The 12,886-nt window shown below is 45.3% G+C and overlaps 1 protein-coding gene across 1 annotated transcript in view; it reads right to left on the reverse strand.

Annotated features, from left to right (window-relative positions):
• Positions 1-12,886, reverse strand: part of SPRYD3 (SPRY domain containing 3) — a 422,505-nt gene that overhangs the window by 216,680 nt on the left and 192,939 nt on the right. The gene's annotated exons all lie outside the window — the stretch shown is intronic.

Below are 12,886 nucleotides of genomic sequence, written 5' to 3' on the forward strand. Positions count from 1 at the left end.
TATCAAAACAAGGGACACCTGATGGACTCATTTGTCAGTGGGGTCTGCCAGGGCTCTGGGTATCTTCTGTTTTAGTGGTTTGCTTCTCCTTTGTCTCGATCCCCCAAACAACTAAGAGAAAGCACTACTGGAAACCTAGTCTAACACTGCCAGATCTAAGGCAGCGCCACCTAAACATCAGCGCTATATGGAGCCGCTTCCGGCACCTACCTAGTACACAATGCAGTGCTGGAAGCAGAAAGCTCTATCTGTAGTATAGGGGTTGCCAGACCTTCATTCCCGCTCAGCTCCCACTGACTTCAAAGTTCTGGTATGCAGTGAAGGTGCTGCTATACAGTGGATGGAGCTTTCTGCTTCTGGCCCTTTTTTGTGAACAGGACAAGCATTGAAAGCTGATCCAGTCTGGGGGCTGCATGTTGGTCCCCCACCGATCAGGTATTTTATCGATTATCCTGAGGATAGGCCATTAAAAAAGAAGCCTGGACAACCTCTTTAATACGAGTATGCCCTACACTTTAATGTCCCCCCGTCACTGTACCCACACAATATATTAGCTCCAGCACTGCTCCTCATACATTGTGGAGGAGGGGATGCAGTGAAGGGTCCACTGGGCCATACAGTGGACCCTTACCATCAGTGGACTGCATGGTAAGGGTCAGTAGGGTCCCCTTAAGTATCATTGGTGTCCATCATTTCAGGGATAGGGCACTTACATTATTTTTGTGCAAGAAGCAAAGTGTTTGAAACAACAAGGCGGGTATGTCAGGGATTCTGGAGCATTCAGCTTAGTACATCACCCTGAGGTTTCTACTTTCATTTTTTAAGATTTCGTTCTTCTTTGGGAGGTACCAAATATAAGTAGGAGGAGACTATTCTGATTGGTAGACAGAGCTATGGACTCAGATGTGTCCAGAATTGAGGATTATGATTAAATTGTCCTGTTTCACCACTTTTGTTGATTTGCTGGTTCTGGGGGGGAAAAAGTGAATTGAATAAAATAATTCTCTCTCCTCCAGCCAGAAGTCCTACACTATTTTCATATAGAATATACAGAGAAGCATAGTTAACTTACAGTGTGATAAACTAAAGGAAGTATCTGATCGGTGCCATTTCCAGATGTTGGACCCCACCTATCAGCCAGACACTGTACACAGGTTTTACTGCCAGAAGCAGCTCTGCTCCTATTCACATGAATGGCAGGTTCCAGTGAACAGCAGCATACCTTCCATTCATTTGAATTACAGCAAAGCTGCCTCCAGCTGTATACCCTATATAAAGCTTAGGGAAGCCGAATCAGTCAATCTGTACGGGGGTCTGGCTGTCAGTTCCCACCTATCAGATATTGATGACTGATCCTGTGGATAGGGTTCTAGGACAACCCCTTTAACAGAAAAAGCCATTAAAAATAATTGAGACACTTGAGCTACAGTATTGTTAAAGGGGGCTGTTGGTTGTTTTTTTTTGAGACTTCTTAACTGGTGACTTATCCCTTGGATAGGTCATCAATTGAAGATTCATGGGTGTCTGACACCCAGCCCCTCTGTGGATCAGCTGTTTAATGTTGCAGCGGTGCTTCCGCTTCATACACCATGTTCTTTGGTCATATGACCTGATCACAGATTAGTCACATTCAAGTGAATAGGCTGATCTGTGATGCCAAGCATTGCAACTATACAAATGTACTGTGGTGTGCCTGGTAAGTAGTGAAGAGGCTGCAGTGTTAACCTAATTGCTGGAGTCCTACCGACTGGCGAGGCAGAATCACTGGCTCTCTCCATTCACTTCTATGTAAGTCTCGCAGAAAGCTAAGCATGTTCACTTGACTAACTCCCATAGAAGTGAATGTAGAGAACGTACTTAATCAAAGAACATCCTCTATAAGAAGTCAGCAGACCTCCCCCCCCCCCCCTCGTGTTAGTTATAAAGCAAGAATTTCCGAAACGCCCTTCAGAAAAATTTAACAGAACAAAAAATACTGGGAGGGAGTTTTGTGCTGCTGTTTGGACTATGGGAAAACAGATTATCTACATAATCCTCCATTCCCCATACGTCCAACACAGCAGCACTACTGATGGGGAGGTAGCAAGAAATCCCCCTTAGGGTGGGACCTCCTGACACACTGATGTCAGTACTGAGCGACCGAAGGCCACTGCCTCCGCGCTAAACTTATCCAACCTGTAATGCCTCACAAAGGTTAGGTGAGAACCCCAGGTTGCTGCCGCGCAAATCTGATCCAAGGAGATAGAATGTCTCTCCGCACATGTCGCAGCAACTGCACGGGTAGAATGTGCCCTTACAAACTCAGGTAGAAGTAGACCTTGAGTATTAAATGCTTGAGAGAGATGGCCTCCTTGATCCATCTCGCCAACGTTGGTTTAGAAGCTCTACATCCTTTGTATTTTCCGGAAAATTTACCAGAAGATTTTCCGCTTTCCTGAAGGTTCTAGTGCGTTCCAGATAAATTTGTAAGCACCTCTTCAGATCCAGGGAATGCCACCTCTCTTCCGCCTGAGAGGTGGGGGACGGAAAAAACATGGGCAGGGTAATTGTATGGTTAGTGTTCTGTGTCGACGGGACTTTAGGAATAAATCCCGGAAGATATCTCAATTGTACCCTGTCTGGAAAAAAATAAAAGATACGGCTCCGAAGCCGCTAACGCCTGTAATTCCCCAGTACGCTTAGCCGATGTGACGGCTAGGAGAAATGCCACCTTATAGGAAAGGAATTTCAGTCCTACCTCGTGTAGAGGCTCAAAGGGAGCCTCGCAGAGCCCCTGTAGTACCGTAGCTAAATCCCATTGGGGGAGTGGGACTTGGACGGTAGGACAGAGCCTAGCGGTCCCCCTTAAAAATTGACTCACCAACGGATCTTGAGACAATCTCATCCCTAATACGGTTGAGAGGGCAGCTACATACACTTTTAATGTTACTGGGGTGAGGCCTTTCTCCAGCCCGCTTTGCATGAATTCTAATACTGATTCAATTACTGGCATCGCACGTTGATTCTCCGTGCACCATTGCTGGTAAATCCTGCCAATCCTTATGTAGCTTCTATTTGTAGAATCTGCCCTTGAGCAGGCCAATGTTGTCTGTCGGCCTGTGACAATCCCCCATGTCCGTCTAGGGCGCGTTCAACCTCCAGGCTGTCAGGTTGAACCTCTTCAGGTTCTGGCAGAGCCGCTTGTTTTGGGTTACCAGGTTGTGAAGAAGTGGAAGCCTCCAGTAGTTCCCTCAAATCATCTGTATGAGGTGGGTAAACCATGCCCTTCTCGGCCAGAACGGTATGATGGCAATCACCGATACCTGGTCCTGTCTGATCTTGGCCAATACCTTCGAAACCATGGGAAGTGGAGGGAAGATGTATGCCAGCCTGAACCTCCAAGGTATTGATAGGGCATCTACTGCCAAGGGGTTGTCCTCCTGGTAGAGGGAACAGATTTCTCCACCTTGGCATTGTCCTGGGTGGCCATCAGATCCACCTGGGGAAGACTCCACATCCGAGTCAATTGAAGAAAGACCTCCTGGTTGAGGGACCACTCGCCCGACACTGCTTCTCCCCTGCTGAGCTGGTCTGCCAGCACGTTCAGATGCCCCCTTATGTGCACCGCACTGAGGTAGCTTAGATTTTCCTCCGCCCAGGCAAAAATTCGATCCATTAACTTGAGGAGGAAGGAGGATCTCGTCCCTCCCTGCTTGTTCAAATAGAGGACCGTCGTGACGTTGTCCGTCCTGATTCTGACCGCCTTTCCGCGCAGATAGTGGGCGAAGTATAGTAGGGCTTGATAAACTGCGCATAGCTCGCGCCAATTCGATGACTGAGCAGTCTCCCTTCGGCTCCATGTCCCTTTTGCCAGGGTCTCCCCCAGATGCGCTCCCCAGCCATGGAGGGAGGCATCCGTCGTCAACAGGGTCCAGTCGGGCTGGACCGTGGACATCCCGTTTTTCAATAGGGACCAACATCGCAGTGATCGACGGGTACTTATGGACAACTGGATAGGCTTCTTCAGCCCTGAGGGGCTGCGGCTCCATACCTTGAGGATCTCGCTCTGTAGTGGTCAAATATGCCATAGTGCCCATGGAACTGCATCCGCAGTTGCTGACATTAAACCTAGGACCTTCATTGCGATTCTTACCTGAACCTCTCGCGTAACCGCCAGATGTTGCACTGCCCGACAAATCTTCTCCTTCTGATTGTGAAGAGATATCTCCATCCTCTGAGAGTCCACAATGAATCCTAAGAACTGGATTCTGGTGGTGGGGACGACCGCTGACTTTTGCCAATTGATAAGCCAGCCTAACTCTTCTAGGAAGGTGATGGTGGTCCTTAGGTGGGCCGCGAGAACTTCTGTTGAGTGGGCCTTTAACAGCCAATCGTCTAGGTACGGTACGATGAATATACCTTGGAGCCGAAGAGCTGCCACGACCGGGGCCACGACCTTTGTGAAGGTGTGGGGGGCCGAAGATATTCCGAACGGAAGAGCTGTGAACTGTAGGTGACACAGAGTACCGTTCAGCACAACCCCAATCCTCAAGAACCTTCTGTGTGGCGGAAATATCGGGACGTGTAAATATGCGTCCCTTAAATCTAGGGTGACAAACCTGTCTCCTCGGTGCAGGAACGGTATCAATGACCTGATAGTTTTCATCTGGAAACGGGTCTTGAGGACATATAGGTTGAGAGATCTTAAATCGACCACCATTCTCCAGCCTCCCGATGTTTTGGAGAGTATACTCCGGTCGATTGCTCTGCCAGAGGCACTGGCTCTAGAGCGCCTTTGTCCAGGTATTCCCGAACGGCGTTCTCCAGCAGGACCTGCTTTTGACCAAATAAGACGCGGGTTTTTACAAACTTGTCGGGTGGGTAAGATGTGAATTTTAGTTTGTAGCCCGAATACACGAGCTGAAGGACCCATGGGTCCTGAATGTGACGGCTCCACGCCGCAGTGGAGTGGGAAAGCCGACCTCCCACTGGCAAAAGTGGAGCGGATACAGGGGGAGGGGGAGAGGGGAGTAAGCGTCAGAAGGTGGTTTTCTTTTTCTCAGGTTCCCGTGCAGTGCGTCGACCCGCTCCTCTGCCCTGGGCTCCAGGGCGCCTTTGAAAGGAACCTCTTGATCCATATGTTCTGGAGAACCCTCTCCCTCTGTATGATGGACCAGGCCTCCCTTTAGAGCTCTGGGGAAGACTCTTCCCCTTGTTATTCGCTAACCCCTCCATAATAGTATCCAGCTCTTTCCCAAAGAGCTTGCCTGACTCAAACGGAAGTGCACACAAGTTATATTTAGACTTATTGTCTGCCCTCCAAGGCTTAAGCCATAGCAGGCGTCTTGCGGCTGTTGGTAACGCCATAGCCTTTGACGCAATTTTTACTTGGTATAATGCCGCTTCTGCCAGATAATCCACTGCCATGGAAGTGGAGGATAGAAATGCCGGAAGATCATCACGGGGAACTCCTGCGTCGATGTCTCTACGTAAAGTGGGAGGATAAAAAAGAGAGGGTAATCGCGCTTCCTGTGGAAAAAAGCACTAGTAGTTGGAGAGTAACGGCTGGTTGTTCTCCTCTAAAGAACCAGATACTCTTGATGGAACCTTTATGGTGTTTTGATAGAAAATAAATATAAATATTGTTACGGCTCTGAGGTCGTATATGGGATTCGCCTTCACCTGGAACAACAGCTGCTTCCTGGGGACGAGCTATAAGTGGACCAACAAAAAGTGAACTAGATTCACTAAAAAAACCGGGGTGGGCGCACAATCCCTTGTGGGTGGAATGATTGAAACCGATACTTGAATTACGACAACGGTTTATTGAAGGACAATTTTGAGAGTAGATAACGCGTTTAGGGGCCTTTGGGCTACAATGCCCACCCCTTCATCAGATCTTGTTCAAATCAAATTCCAGAGTCAGATCTATCATAGCCGTGGATTTTCCGGTTCAAAAGTCTAAAACCTAGAGGTCTGAATGAGGAAAATCCACTCAGCTTCCCTACGCAGGATGACATTATCCCAATCACCCTGTCTTGTAGATTTCCTGATGCGCTCAATTCCTTGAAATCTAAGGCTGGTCTTACACGACTGTAATGCATTTGCGGTCCGCAAGTTGCTGATCAGCAACACTAGTTGCTGATCATCAACTTACACTCCGCAGATGTCCGTGAGCTGCCACACTCACCCATAGAGTTCTATGGGCGAGTCCGTGCAATGCCGCGAATTGCGGCCATTGCGGACATGTTCCAAAAAGTGCGGACCTCGGTTGCGGCCTGGCACACCACAGATAAAATATCCGGTGGTGTACAAGGCCGCATTGACTATAATGTGTCCGCAAATGGTCCGTAATTGAAAACCTTCAATTGCAGACCATTTGCGGACTTAAACTATGGTCGTGTAAGACCACCCTAAGGCTGAACACATCCCCTCTGTGTTTGTCTCTCAACCTGTACATATACATGCCTGAATAGGGGAGTGAATAGGTTTGAATCACAAACAAGGGGGATTATTTAACATACATCTGCATAGAATACCAGAGGAAAAAGATTAGGTATTCAAATGTTGAGAATCTTTGTCCGAAGAAAACAATCACCCTTTTTACTCACCATAGGGACATGTCCTGTTTTGTATTTTTGAATAATCAAATAAAAGCTACGTTTTAATTAGTTTCTTGTTGAGGGTTACCCAAGTAGTCCAAATACAAATTGATGGTAATACCATACCCTATGTACAACATATTATCGTTTTAAGCCTAAAAATGCTTCCCAAAAATTAATGTACAAAATAAAAATTGAAATTTTTTAAGAAATATGCCATTTCGGTGCCCAATATGTTGCACCCACTTTGTGTTGTCAGAGACCTGCACTCCTAATACTATTAAGGGGCCATCCCGAGGGACATAAAATCATATACGTGGGTATAAACTGCTGCTTGGGCACACAGCAGGGCTCAGAAGGGAAGGAGCGCTATTTTGGTTTTTGGACGTCATGCCACTTTTGCAAAGCCCATGAACTGCCAATAAAGTGGAATCCGCAGACATGTCACCCCATTTTGGACACTACCCCACAGATGGTATTTATCAAGTGGCGTAGCGAGCATTTTTAACCCTTGAGTGTTGCAGCATACAGTAAAAGTAACATGTTCCCTTTATTCTGCGGGTCGGTACGGTTACGGCGATACCTCATTTATATAATTTTTTTATGCAATACTAATTCTGTAGAATAAAAACACATTTGGGGACATGTCAATGATTTTTGCATCGCCACCTTCTGAGAGGCGTAAAGTTTTTATTTTTTGGTTGAGTGTTGGTTGGGGGCTTATTTTTTGCGGTACAATGTGCGCTTTTTATTGATACTGTTGTGGTGTGCATATGGCTTTTTGATCACTTTTTATAGTATATTTTGTAAGGTGAGATGGCGAAAATCACTTCTGCCGTTTTTTTTTCCTTTTTTTTCGATGTTCACCGTGTATATTAAATATTGCTTCAGTTTTATTGTACAGATTGTTACGGAAGCGACGATACCAAATATGCATTGTTTTTATTAATTTTTAGGTTTTTTTTATATAATTCATTTTCTATAGAGAAAAAGGAATTTTTGGGGCTTTATAACTTTATTCATTTTTATCATACAGTTTATTTATTTTTCACTTTTTCATGTTTGCCTTTAGGACACTTGAATTAGTGGTGGTTTGATAAAAGCATCACTAAGAGCAGCCATTATTGGGTTATTTCACTGGAATCCTGTCTTAAGACAGGCTTGCACATTCCAGTGAGCGCCCTCTATTGGTTTGCAACAATGAGGCAGCAACTGTCTTCCTAATTACATCATGGAAGGCGGATTTGCATATTCTTCCCATAGTTCCTTGCAAAGTGGAGTGCTAAAGGCTTAACAAGTCTCCACACACCTATATGGTGGTCTCTCCCTAAGGAGTGACAATATCCCCCGAACCCTGTCTAAGCCTCTCACCTCTACCAGGTTATAGTCCTCTCTACATCGGGCTGATGAGATCCAACCAGATCAAAACAGCTGTCCTCGATTGAGAGACTATACCTGGTATTAATCCCAGCGTCATTGCTAAACAAAGGCCTCTTGGAAGGTCGGGCATGAGGCTAAAGGGAGCAGCCATTATTGGGTTATTTCACTGGAATCCTGTCTTAAGACAGGCTTGCACATTCCAGTGAGCGCCCTCTATTGGTTTGCAACAATGAGGCAGCAACTGTCTTCCTAATTACATCATGGAAGGCGGATTTGCATATTCTTCCCATAATTCTATATTAGACGCTGCAGGACACAGCAGTCAGTGTCCTGCGGCTGACTTCCTCTTACCCCGGACAGGATCACCCAGGTATTGGAGGGCTGTAGCAGCCTGGGGTCACTGGCCAGACCCCAGGCTGCATATTAGAGACCCCGATCGGAGCCCCCTCCAATGGGGGGTAATGGAGCTGATCTTAGCAGTCAGATACACCATTTTGTTGCTCCAGGAATGCTGATGACGTCACTTCCTGGATACCGGCGCTAGGGCTGCTGCTCGCAGTGTACAGTGAAGCACGTGACTAGAGTGAGCCGCTCTGGGGTGGGCGGGGTCTCTTCCATCACTGCTCTGTGCTGTATAGAGGCTACAGGAGCCGAGCAAGTGTGGTTGGAGAACAGAAAGCAGTGGGGGCTGTGCTGTGGTAATGGAGGATGGAAGAGGAGACATAGGATTGATTTGTATGGGGCTGCATGATGGAAGAGGCTGAAAAGAGTGTGATGTTATACATGGGACTGTGTCCTGGAGGGGTCATTGTTGCACTGCTGGTATCTAGGGGGAGGGGCAGTGGCATAACAAGTGTCTTGTGGGACCTGGTGCAAACTATTGTTTGGGCCCCTCCCCCCAGTGGTGGCCCCCACACAGTCTTACATGCTCAGCAGTGTCCCTCCCACACACACACAGTATTATTAGCCCCCCAACACAGTATTATATGCCCAGCAGTCACCGTAGACTCTGCATCCAAATTCCACCCCAATGGCCCCGTGTGTACGAGCCCTTATATTATATGTCCAGCAGTGCCCCCCCCATTACTATATGTCTGACAGGTGCCCCCCATAGTATTTTATGTCCAGCAGTGGCCCCCACACAGTATTATATACCCAGCAGTGCCCCCCCCACATAATATTATATATCCAGCAGTGTCCACCCCTCCAGTTTTCCCCACAGTATACAATGCTCTTCCAGTTGCCCCCAAAGTATACAGTTCTCCTCCAGTTGTCCCCCCCCCCCAGTGTATAGTCCTTTTCCAGTTGCCCCCAGTATACAGTCTTTTTTCAGTTGCCCCCACAGTATACAGTCCACCTCCAATTTCCCTAACATTATACAGTCCTCCTTGAGTTGCCCGCACAGTATACAGTCCTCCTCCAGTTGCCCCCTAAAGGAGTTGGGATCCAGCTGGGTCGTAAACCGCCTCCGGTATAACAGTCATATTTTAACCCTGCCCCAAGTGGTGTGATCCAAAGAGAGGGGTGACCCTAGCCTCTTTGCTGCCTGAGTCAAATTATAGAAAATCATTCCCCCCCCCCAAAAAAAAAAAAAAAAAAAAAAAAAAGCTTCTGGCTATCTTTAGTTTTGTGATGGGGCCCCCCTAATTAGGACACCCCGCCCATTGGCAGATCAACAAATGCCCTTATTTGGTCCTCACATTGTATAATACCCCCTTTATTTGGTCCTCACATTGTATAATACCCCCTTTATTTGGCCCACACACAATACATAACCTCCTTTTTTTTGGCCCACAACGTGATACCTGACGCTTTTTTCTTGCCCCCCACATGATATATGACCCCCTTTATCTGGCTCCCAACCACCAGAATGTTCAGGGGATTTTATAAAAGGCGACACCACACAACAAAGAGGCCACAGACACAATGAATAAATGAATGTAAGCTTTATTACTAGAATAAATCTAAAATAATTACAAACCATCCAGTATAATTTATAGGATTTACTGCATAAAATAGTGTGAACCAGAGGAAGGCGAAAAGAACCCCCATATGAGGGGGAGAAAATTCCTTCCTGACCCCAATCCTGGCGATCGGCTACTCCCTGGTTCACTGTAGTGATGACACTGGATGGGGCCCGGTCACACATATATATTATATCTACACAATAACTATATCATATCTGATGTATTCTGCAGTCTATAGAATTCTATATTATACTAATTTTACACATATTTTTGCATTTTTATTTTCATACTATTTGTCCTTATTATACCTATGCTAATCCTATTCCAGCGGTATATAATCCCATCTATCTATCTATCTATCTATCTATCTATCTATCTATCTATCTATCTATCTATCTATCTATCTATCTCTATATATATTTATAAAACTCAAAATCTGTAGTAGTCCACTCTATACAAATCCACAGTTCTCGACGGATCTGTGTGAAATTTGGCACGCCCCCTCTCCATGCACAGGAGCAGAATACTGCGCACATTACATTTCATTAGCGTCCCCCCGTCATGAGATTGGGGCCCCCAAAGTTAGGCCCTATACATATAATGGGGAAAAGTGAAAGCAAAAGTGCTGAGGGAAAAACAACAGGCGTGACTGACAGGGATGGATTATAGCGACGGCGCCGCAACACCACACACAACTCACAAACAGTTCACAAACACCATATAAACATCACACTGACATCACACATACACCAACCCACAAGTACACCACACAAATACCACAACACACCACACAAACACTAGACCTCACTAGACACACACAACACAAACACCACCCCACAAATACCACATGCACACCACACACACACATACATACACACACGTGCGCACAGGCAAGAACCACACTCACACGCAAACACACTCAGATGAATGCACACTACGCAAAAAAAACAAAAACAAACAATGAACCCCCAGTGGTGAGCCCTCTCCCCCCCCCCAGTGGTCAGATTCTTGTAACCCCCTGTAGATAGGAAATAAGGTGTAATTGTGGGAAAACCTCTTTAGATCCATTTCACATTATAATTTTCCAGTACCATAGATGTGCCAGGTAGTGCCCAGTACATGCCCATCACATACCAGTCACATGACCTTGTCACTGTAACCAATTAATATCCCAGACACGTGGAAAATTGGAACAGAAAAACAGAATGTGAACATGGATGTGTAAAATATGTCAGCTATTTTAGCCTAATTGTAACAAATGTGCTGGAAACATCACTGAGCCTTTACTAATATAGTGTAATAAGCCTGGCATTGTGGTTGTCCCCGCTGAGCAGTGCTGCCCCCTTGTGGAATACAGACAGTTTCACTGTTGTTCAGCTACAAAATGACCCCTTATGGAAGAGTATATACCCAGATCTGTCCATCAGCGCCCTCTATTGAATAACCCTGTGCATGGTGCTGTATATGTGCTAGTTATCTATAGTGTGCTGGACGGGTCTAAAGAGGTCAAACTGGTTACAGGTCACCTCTGCTTATATACACTGTGTGCTATGGATGTATTACCCTGTGTGTAGTGTATAAAGTGTGTGGATTAGGATTTACCAATCCGTGGTGAACATGGTACCTGCAACCACTCACAGACACACACAGAACAACACACAATACAATACAAAGAACAATAAAGTGCCTGTGCGGCTTCGCAATCCAAATCAATCCAAATCGCTCCTCGTAGAACACGAGACGCTCCGATCCTGCTACAGCACTGACTGGCAGCTCAGTAACAAGTGAGCCGAGAATTCAAATCATAACAAGTCATAACAGACAGTTTGCGAGTATTCCAATGGCAAGTACAGATATAGAATTTATAGATATACAGTATATATATATATATATATATATACTGTATATCTATACAGTATATTGATTTTTTGTATATATATATATATATATATATATATATATATATATATATATACACCGTATATATATATATATATATATATATAATCATTAATAAATGTCTTTATTTTTCCGCCATTATATTTTTTTCTTTGTATATTTATATATATTCTTCTAATATTTAAAAACTTTATTTGCTTTTTATTTCGCCTCTCCAGGGGACTCTAGTAGTAGCTGGTAGTGTTGCAGGCAAAGTCTATTCCACACCTACCTATAGTATGTAAATTGCCTCAGTGGTGTCTGAATAAGTCCGTTTTTATTCATATGCTAATGAGCTTCCAGCCAGCTCAGGAAGTTCCCAGCAGCCTCCTCTCTCCTATTATCTTCTATGTGTGAAAAGCAAACAGGAAGCTGAGTCATCATCATCAGCAGTCTCCCATAGAAAACAATAGGAGAGGTGTGCACGACCTATCGTGCACCAGTCTAATTAGCATATGAATAAAAACAGACTTATTCAGAAACCACTGAGGAAATCTACATACTAAAGGTAGGTGTGGAATAGACTTTCTAAAGGCTATGCAAAGGTGTGATTAGTTAAAAATGACTTTTCCTAGTGATAGAGCCCCTTTAATCCAGCTGAAGACAATTTTCTTCATTTTAGGGGAAAACTCCTTATTGACTCCAATTTGTCAATCAGAATAAATCCTCAACATCAAAAATCTACTGTGTCCTGTTGTGGCAGGGCTTAATCGGATTACTGCAATTTATAACATGACGATTTGGGACACCAAACCCACAGTCCATAAGGACCTCTTTGTGGTTCAGTGTTTCAAATCGTCCTAATAGATTCCCTTTATAGAGGACCTTATATGTCCTCTGCAGTGTGGCATATTATATACTGCTGCAGAGATGACAGTGCACTTGTATGTGCCCCCGGGGCCAGAGATATATCCGTAATGTTGATTTTAGCTACTGCGGTGTCAGAGGGGCTGGCCTCATATCTTGTAAACCCCTTTCATAAACCCCTTACTTGTTTATAGACTTGTACTCTATAAGGGG

Source organism: Leptodactylus fuscus, chromosome 2, assembly GCF_031893055.1.
Source record: "Leptodactylus fuscus isolate aLepFus1 chromosome 2, aLepFus1.hap2, whole genome shotgun sequence".
In the NCBI taxonomy this organism is placed as follows: Eukaryota; Metazoa; Chordata; class Amphibia; order Anura; family Leptodactylidae; genus Leptodactylus; species Leptodactylus fuscus.